Genomic DNA, 10,097 nt, shown 5'->3' on the forward strand with positions numbered 1-10,097 from the left:
GGATGAAGCTGGAAACCATCATTCTAAGCAAACTATCACAAGGACGGAAAACCAAACACCACATGTTCTCATTCATAGGTGGGAGTTGAACAACAAGAACACATGGACACAAAATGGGGAACATCGCACACCAGGGCCTGTCGCGGGGTGGGGGGCAAGGGGAGGGATAGCATTAGGAGAAACATCTAATGTAAATGACAAGTTGATGGGTGCAGCAAACCAACATGGCACATGTATACCTGTGTAACAAACCTCGTGTTGTACACATGTACACTAGAACTTAAAGTATAATTTTAAAAAATGGTCAAAGGACATGAGCAGACACTTCTCAGAAGGAGACATACAAGCAGCCAACAAACGTATGGAAAAATGCTAATCATCACTAATCATCAGAGAAATGCAAATAAAAAACCTCAGTGAGATACCACCACACACCAGTCAGAATAGTTACTATTAAAAAGTCAAAAAACAACAAATGCAGGCAAGGCTGTGGAGAAAAGGGAAGCTTACACACTGTTGGTGGAAATGTAAATAGTTCAGCCACAGTGGAAAGCAGTTTGGAGATTTCTCAAAGAACTAAAAATAGAACTACCAATCAAGCCAGCAATCCCATTATTAGGTATCTACCCAAAAGAATATAAATTGTTCTACCAAAAAGACACATACACTCATAAGTTCATTACAGCACTATGCAGAATACAAAGATAGGATATCAACGTAGATGCCCATCAACAGTGAAGTGGATTTTTTTTTAATGTGGTACATATACACCACGGAATCCTATGCAGCCCTAAGAAAGAATAAAATCATGTCCCTTGCTGCAACATGGATGCAGCAGGCAGCCATGATCCTAAGCAAATTAACACAGGAACAGAAAACTGAATACCACATATTCTCATTCATAAATGGGAGCTAAACATTGAGCACACAAGACATAAACAAGGGAACAATAGACACTGCAGACTATTAGTGGGGGAAGGGAGGTGAGGGTGTGGGTTGAAAAACTACCTATTGGGTGCTATGCTCACTACCTGGATGCAATATACCCATGTAACAAGCCTGCACATGTACCCCCATATCTAAAATAGAAGTTGACATTTTAGAAAAAGAAAGAAAAAGAAAATCGTTTTTGTAGAACAAGGTATTTATTACTTTTCGCTGCGTAACTTAAAACTTAAAAAACTTAGTGTGTTTAACCAACAACCATTCACTTAACTCACTCTTCTACAGGTCAGCAGCTTGTGTTGGCTCAGCTGGGCAGTTCTGGTCTGAGTGCGACTTGGCTGATATTGGTTGGATATGCTCATTTGCCTGTAGTTCTCTGCAAGGTATGGGCCTGAATGGTCAATAATGACTTCATCTGGTACAACTGAGGCAACTGGGGCTCCTTTTCTCATGGTTTCCTGTTCTCCAGTAGGCTACCCAGGCTCATTCACATGGCATTCTCATGGTTCCAAAAATACAAAAACAGCAGCCTCAAAGCCTTTTGAGGCCTAGGGCTACGAATGGCATGACGTCACTTCCTTCACACTCTATCAGTCAAAGTAAGTCATAAGACCATACAGTTTCGAGAAATGGAGAGATAAATTCACTCTTTTAATGAGAGTTGCTTCGAGATATTGTGGCCACTTCTGCAAATCTCCTACAAACTATTTTAGAGCTCTACCAATATAAAAATTCAATTTACTGATAAACAAATACTCTGAAAAGTATATAATTTTAATTTATTTTAGAACCCTTTTCATTCACTCACTACTTGGATAATAATGGATCTCCTCAAGCCATTCCATGACTCCTTCAGGAGCCCAGGGAATCTTTTCGCAAAGCCCTAAAATTGAGAGAGATGACACCAGCAAGATTTAAAAAAAAAAAAAAAAAGACTCAGAACTTAGAATACAACTGAGTTATGGCTGTGGTGGTACACCAAAGCAAAGATCCTTGACTTCCTTCTGCTGTAGTCTCTAGGGCCTTCCTGATGTAGGACCTACCCTGCATCTTCAACCTCTGTGAAGCTGAACTTGTCACATGCATTGACATAGAACAAACACCCTTTATTTGAGCTCCTTGGGAAGTCTTTCCTCAAGTTCTCTGTCACAAAACAGTCAAATGGTCTACAAGGATCAGTGCTGTCTCCTGGAAAAAGAAATGGGATTGAGTTAAAAGAATTCTGTTTCTGTCCTTGCTTCAACACTTGTAAGGTGAATGTCTTTGCCAAGTCTTTTCCAATTCTTAGATTCTCAGAGTCCATCATCTTTGTGGAGGACTCCAGTTATGAGCCAACAGGTAGATTTTAACCAGGAACAATACTCCATATCAGCTCCATTAGATGTTTTCAAAGAGAGGAGATGCTCAAGAGAAAATACCAGTGATGGGTTTTCTAGAGGGCAACCATTTACTTTCTCCTTGAGATATGCCTAAGACATCCTCACAATAACTACTGTGGAAGAATAATACCTTGTCTACAGTCATAGTGGTAATATTATATTCCCAATCTCAGAAAGCAGACAATAGTGAACCTACAACTGAAAAGAATCTCATCTCTATGAATGGGTTTATGAACTTCACTGATTACCCAGAGTTGGAATTGCCCTTGTTCTTAGTGTTTCTCAGTTGCTTCCTGGCCATTATTTTGAGAAATATGGAATGGGTCATTCTGACCCAAGTACATCTCTTCACCCTATATACTTCTTCCTAACAAATGTCACCCTTTGGGATACCTCAGTCATCATGCCTCAGATCCTGGCCATTCTGGCCACAGGCAAGACAACCATTTCCTATGGCCACTAATAAAAGCAATGAGATCCTTTTTCTTCATTTGTGTAGGAACTTAGTGTTTCCTGCCAACAGCAATGGCCATAAGCAGCCCACAGCCCCACACTGCAGCCATGAACTTCAAGACATGTTGGGGGGTTTTTTTGGTGGGGATTTGTTGTTGTTGTTGTTATTGTTGTTGTTGTTCTTTTTCAGACAGAGTCTCACTCCATCACCCAGGCTGGAGTGCAGTGGCACAATCTCAGCTCACTGCAATCTCCACCTCCCGGGTTCAAGCGATTCTCGTTTCTCATGCCTCAGCCACCCGAGTAGCTGGAATTACAGGCATGCACCACCATGCCCGGCTAATTTTTGTATTTTCGGTAAAGATGAGATTTTGCCGTGTTGGCGAGGCTGATCTCAAAATCCTGGCCTCAAATGATCTGCCCACCTCAGCCTCCTAAAGTCCTGGAATTACAGGCACGAGCCACCATGCCTGGCTGACATGCTAGGTTTTGATGGTGAATGTGGTGAATACCTACACCTGAGGACTATCAGGAGCCACTTTCAACACCATCTGCACATTTGCCCACTTCTTCTGTGATGACAATTAGATCAAATTCTGTCACATCCTGCCCCTGCTGAAGCTCATTTAACATACTTCAGGAAACAGCAAGATAATCCTTGTGTTCTTTGACAATTTTTATGATTACAGCTGGCACTAGGGTCATCCTGATCTCCTGTCTGCTAATCATCAGGGCTTTGAGGGTGAAGTCATCAAGTGGCAAAGCCAAGGTTTTATCCATCCACTTGTGCCTCCCACCTAACTGCTATGACCTTCCTTTGGGATCCTCATCTTCAGACATGTGAAGTATCTCAGATAAATCACTGAAAGAAGACAAGCTGGCATATGTCCTGCACCATCTTTGTTCATAAGAACATAGCATAAGCTAAAACTTTTGATCCAAAGTCTAAAGAAGGATATACAAGTTGCCTTCAGAAAGGCCATAGGTAACTTCTGGGTTTTTGAGAGGCTGTAACTCTAGGTGAAACTTCTTCTTGGCCAATCTGCTCTTAAAGTCCTTAAGCTATTGAAGGATAAGCAGGTGTGACTTCCCCAATAGCTGCTTGACAAACTTACAAGATCTGTTGTTTCCCATTTGTGAACATCCTGCTCCTCCACCTGATTCATGTCTGCCTTTTTTCATCTATTCTGTATCCCAAGCCTCTCAGAACCTTCCTGGAACCTGTTTTCCAAGAGTCATAGAATCTCAACATTGGAAGTGCCTTTTAAAGTCATCTTGTCCACCCTACTCCACCACTCCTCTCCATGTCCAAACATCCTTACCTTACTTACCTAATGTTTCCAGAACTATTGTTTTTCCCTTCCTATCTCTTCTCTTGTCACAACCATCACTCTATTTATCCTGAAAATTTTCGCTAAGTGTTAAAATGGGAAGATTTCAATTATTTTATTTGCATAATTCAAGATTTGGGTTCTGTAGGGGTTCACATATATTTATTTATTGTATAATGAAAAAGACGGTTTAGTAAGTTAAAATTATAACATTTCCTAAAATTATTGTTTCATTGATTTTAAAACTGTTCTTAGGATAGGCATGGTGGCTCATGTCTGCAACCCAGCACTTTGGGAGGCCAAGGCAGGAGAATCACTTGAGTCGAAGAGTTCGAGACCAGCCTTGGCAATAAAGTGAGACCTCGTCTCTATAAAAAAGAAAAATTATAATTAAAAACTGTTCTTAAGTTATATATTGGGTGGGTATCTCAAAGTTCTGTCATTATCTCACCCTTAGAATATAAACCAAAAGTCGGTGAGTCCATAAAAGAGATTAGAAGCAGCAGACACATTCTCCTGCTTGTCTTGAAGGGGTAAGCTGCCTTGTTATGAGAGATGTGGCCATATGGCAAGGACCTAATGGTGGCTTCTAAGTCAGTCCCTGGCTGACAGCTGGCCAGGAAATGGGCACCACAGCTATGCAAATAGCAGGCAAATGAATTCAACACACAACCTGAAAGAGTTTGGAGGAGGACCTTGAGCCTCAGATGAGATTGAAGCTCCACACAATAACTTGATTTAAGTCATGAAAGACCATGAGCAGACAACCCCTGTGCTGACTCTTGACTCATGGAAATTATAAGATTTGTGTTGCTTTGAGTTGCTAAATGTAGTAACTTGTTATTCAGCAACAAAAAATTACTTGTAAACTAAAAGTTAGGTTTAAAGCAGAGGCCAATAAGCTTTCTCCATAAAGGGCCAGAGTAAACATTTTAGGCTTTTCAAACCAAATGGTCTTTCTCACAGGTACTCAAGTCTGCCATTCTAGTGAGAAAGAAGCCACTGGGCAATACATAAACAAATGAGTGTGGCTGTATTGCAATAGACATAATAGGCAGCAGGCTAGATTTGTACTATGGGCCATAGCTTGCTGATCCCTGAGTTAATGCATATCCAGTACTTGGTACACGGGTTGGCACATAGTAAGTGATGATTCCTTTAGTAATCATCATCATTAAAAGAAGGGACTGGATCACACTGATTCTGGCCCATGATCATCAGATGCAATTACCTACATCCCATGCCATCACTTGTCTTAGCTTCTTCAGGCTGCTGTAACAAAATGCCATTAACTGGGTGGCTTTTAAACAACAGAAGTTTACTTCTAACAGTTCTGAAGTCTAGGAAGTCAAAGATCAAGGTGCTAGAAGATTCCATGTCTGGTCAAGGCCCACTTTCTGGTTCATAGGTGGCACTTTCTTGCTGTGCCTTCAAGTCACAGAAAGGGACCAGCAGCTACCTGGAGCCTCTTTCATAAAGGAACTAATTCCATTCATCAAGGTTCTGCTATCATGACCTAAGCACCTCCCAAAATTTCCACCTCCTAACACCATCACGTTGGTGATCATGTTTCAATGTATGGATTTGGGGGACACAGTTGCCGTGCACCCTAAACAGGTGTCTGCTGCTCATGGCAGCTCCTGAAGTTCTGTCTGCTTTAATGAAGTCTTCGCTAGAGAATAAAATACCTAGGAATACAACTTACAAGGGACATCAAGGACCTCTTCAAGGAGAACTACAAACCACTGGTCAAGGAAATGACAGAGGACACAAACAAATGGAAAAACATTCCATGCTCCTGGATAGGAAGAATCAATATCATGAAAATGGCCATACTGCCCAAGGTAATTTATAGATTCAATGCTATTCCCATCAAGCTGCCATTGACTGTCTTCATAGAATCAGAAAAACTACTTTAAATTTCATATGGAACCAAAAAAGATCCCGTAGAGCCAAGACAATCTTAAGCAAAAAGAACAAAGCCAGAAGCATCATGCTACCTGACTTCAAACTATGCTACGAGTCTACAGTAACCAAAACAGCATGGTACTGGTACCAAAACAGATATATAGACCAAAGGAACAGAACAGAGACCTCAGAAATAACACCACACATCCACAACCATCTGATTTTTTACAAACCTGACAAAAACAAGAAATGGGAAAAGGATTCCCTGTTAAATAAATGGTGTTGAGAAAACTGGCTAGCCATATGCAGAAAACTGAAACTGGACCTCTTCCTTATACCTTATACAAAAATTAACTCAAGATGGATTAAAGACTTCAATGCAAAACCTAAAACTGTAAAAATCCTAGAAGAAAACCTAGGCAATACCATTCAGGACATACGCATGGGCAAAGACTTCATGACTAAAACACCAAAAGCAATGGTAACAAAAGCCAAAATTGACAAATGGGATCTAATTAAACTAAAGAGCTTCTGCACAGCAAAGGAAATATCATCAGAGTGAAAAGGCAACCTGCAGAATGGGAGAAAATTGTTGCAATCTATCCATCCAACAAAGGTCTAATATCCAGAATCTACAAGGAACTTAAACAAATTTACAAGAAAAAAAACAAACAACTCCATCAAAAAGTGGGCAAAGGATATGAACACACACTTCTCAAGGAAGACATTTATGTGGCCAACAAACATAAGAAAACAAGCTCATCATCACTGGTCATTAGAGAAATGCAAATGAAAACCACAATGAGATACCATCTCACGCCAGTTAGAGTGGCAATCATTAAAAAGTCAGGAAACAACAGATGCTGGAGAGGATGTGGACAGTGTGGTGATTTCTCATAGATCTAGAACTAGAAATATCATTTGACCCAACAATCCCATTACTGAGTATATACCCAAAGGATAAATCATTCTACTTTAAAGAGACATGCACACATATGTTTATTGCAGCACTATTCACAATAGAAAAGACTATTGCAACACTATTTACAATGGTAAACCCAAATACCCATCAATGATAGACTGGATAAAGAAAATGTGGCACATATACACCATGAAATACTATGCAGCTATAAAAAAGAATGAGTTCATGTCTTTTGCAAGGACATGGGTGAAGCTGGAAGCCATCATTCCCAGCAAACTAACACAGGAATAGAAAACCAAACACCACATGTTCTCATTCATAAGTGGGAGTTGAACAATGAGAACACATGGACACAGGGAGGGGAACATCACACACCAGGGCATGTAGCGGGGTGGGGGGCAAGGGGAGAGATAGCATTAGGAGAAATACCTAATGTATGAGGGGCTTACAATCTAGATGACAGGTTGGCGGGTGCAGCAAAGCACCATGGCACATGTACACCTATGTAACAAACCTGCATGTTCTGCACATGTATTCCAGAACTTAAAGTATAATAAAAAAAAAAAAATTAAAATAAAGACTTTGCTATCACTTTTTGGAAGTCAGTTCACCAGCAGACAGGAAACTTACAGAAAGTCGCCATTTTGGATTTTTAGCATTCTTTCTGAAGATATTGCAAGAAATGTTACGAAACGGATGGTATGTGCTAAGTTCTATTTGTACATTCATACTGTATGTATAAAATAAAGATTCATACATGTAATAAAACATTGACATAAGAAGAAAAAGTCAAATGAATAAAGCAGCTGGATTTCTGCCATTTAAATTCTGCAAATTTAAAGATGCCACAACATATATTCTATATTTTGGAGAATTATGGTTTGGACCCAAACTGCATCCCTATGAATTCACCTAATATTTATTATAGTAGATAAATCACAGATGGACAGAGAGAGCTTATTGAGTCATACACTGTCAAAATGAGACACTTTATTGGAAATACAAGCATGGGTGCTGGTTTGTCATTCATCATGACTAATTATGGAAAAGAGAAAGTGATATTGATTTTGATCCATTTGCTGGAAAAGGTAGCCTCCTGATAGCATCTGCTCATTTTGATGCATATGTGTATGAGACAGGCATCAACTGTTACACAGTTTATGGCTCAGGAAAGGCAGGTAAGAAAAACCAGAAATGGAGAGGACCATATGAAAACATTAGGGCAAATCTTTGTCAGTATGGTTTAGAGAAGGTAATACTTTCTCTAATACATTTCAACAATTATGGTTGACCATATTAAATTTCCTGGTTTCAGATACATCTAAACTTTCCTGGAGAACAGCACATATTTTAATGCAGTAATTACTGATCCTCCATATGGTATTAAAGAGTCTACAAGAAGAACAGGTTCACGGAAGGAAATATCAATGGGGATAGAAAAATGTCCAGGAAGCCACATTCCTTGAGTTATCATCTGAGAACTATGTTTTTTGACCTGCTAAACTTTACAGCTGAGACTCTCATGTTATTTGGAAGACTAATCTGTTGGTTACCAATATATACAGCAGAATACACTGAAGAGATAACACCCCCACACTCCTGTCTGAAGCTCATTAGCAACTGTAAGCAGAAGCTTTTCAACCACACATCAAGGTGCTTGATTACAACGGAAAATGTCAAGAAATGTGAAAACCGGGACCAGTATTCACATATGCTAAGTGATCATTTTCTTTTTTTTCTTTTTTTTTTTTCTTTTTTTTTTTTTTTAAGACAGAGTCTCGGTCTGTCGCCCAGGCTGGAGTGCAGTGGTGCAATCTCAGCTCACTGCACCCTCCGCCTCCCGGGTTCATGCCTTAGCCTCCCGAGTAGCTGGGACTACAGGTGCCTGCCACCACGCCCGGCTAATTTTTTGTATTTTCAGTAGAGACGGGGTTTCACTGTGTTAGCCAGGATGATCTCAATTTCCTGACCTCGTGATCCGCCCGCCTCAGCCTCCCAAGTGCTGGGATTACAGGCGTGAGCCACCGCGCCCAGCCTTAAGTGATCATTTTCTAACATACTAAGGTCATAATTTCTTCCATGAGAGATATATTAAAGGGGTAACAGTGTCCCTCTCCGTGAGTCCCCTCGGAGTCTTGGGGGGTTTGGTGAGGTGTAAGTTGGTGGAAGTCTTAGTGAGGGACTGAATCCACACTGGGCTGTGTGTCTTCAAGACACTGTCACAGGCGCCATGACCCAGCAGAAGGAACACACACCTGGGCATTAGAGGGTCTGTTCTAGTCCTCGTTCTCTCTGAGCAGCTGAGAGACTGAAAGCAAGGCCTTTTTTCTCTCTGGGTCTCAGTGCTCCCCTTTGCACAATGCTAACACTCCTTAAATTTGCTGGACAGCAAAGCCCAGCAACTTCTGCCTGGGCATGGTTTCAAAATCATGGCAACTAAAGCCATGAGAGGCAAAATGTATCTTCATGGACACATTCACAGAGAAGGTAGCCCCAGGCCCACCTCTGTCAGCAACACAAGCCCACAAACCCCGCTTTAATGAATATATGAACTGTTTCCAAGGTATATCGGTTTTGAACCAAACTTCAATCTGTGAGCCAGCAGTTCCTCTGCAGAAAGATGCCCAGGAAGTATTTAGCTAGACTCCTATGTCACCTGCCCCAGGTCTGTCTTAGTTCTTCCTGCCTGAGTTTTTGTCAAAGGCATTGTGCCGTGTGTCTTTTGCATCTGTTCGTCGCTCTCTGCTTCTGTCTGTCTGTGCAGGTATCTGCCTGTCTGCCTAGGCCTGTGCCCATCTGACTACCAGTCTCTCTATGTGTCTGTGTCACCTGTGTCCCTATCTCTTCTACATCAGAGTGCCTGTCTCTGTGTGTATCTGACTGTTTCTGCATCTGAATCTCCTATCCCAGTCCATGTGTCTTCCTGTTTACGTGTCCCATCTGCTTCATAGCCCCTCCGTCAGGTGTGTGTCTGAGTTTGCAGAGCCGATGCTGTTGATGTGCCTCCATTGCTGTTAGCCTCTTTGCACGACAATGAATCTTTGTGTGTCTGTCTGCCCACCTGTCGCTCTGTGTGTCTCCTTGTCCTTCTCTAGGAAACTGCAGCCTTTCTCTAAGTCTATCTGCTTGTGTGTGTGTGTGTGTGTGTGTGTGTGTTGT

At 41.2% G+C, this 10,097-nt stretch overlaps 1 protein-coding gene and 1 pseudogene across 1 annotated transcript in view; one reads left to right on the forward strand and one right to left on the reverse strand.

Annotated features, from left to right (window-relative positions):
- OR9Q1 (olfactory receptor family 9 subfamily Q member 1) overlaps window positions 1-10,097 on the reverse strand; it is a 126,348-nt gene that overhangs the window by 86,129 nt on the left and 30,122 nt on the right. The gene's annotated exons all lie outside the window — the stretch shown is intronic.
- Window positions 7,946-9,176, forward strand: LOC144334508 (tRNA (guanine(10)-N(2))-methyltransferase TRMT11-like; annotated as a pseudogene).

This window comes from Macaca mulatta, chromosome 14 (assembly GCF_049350105.2).
Source record: "Macaca mulatta isolate MMU2019108-1 chromosome 14, T2T-MMU8v2.0, whole genome shotgun sequence".
NCBI lineage: Eukaryota > Metazoa > Chordata > Mammalia > Primates > Cercopithecidae > Macaca > Macaca mulatta.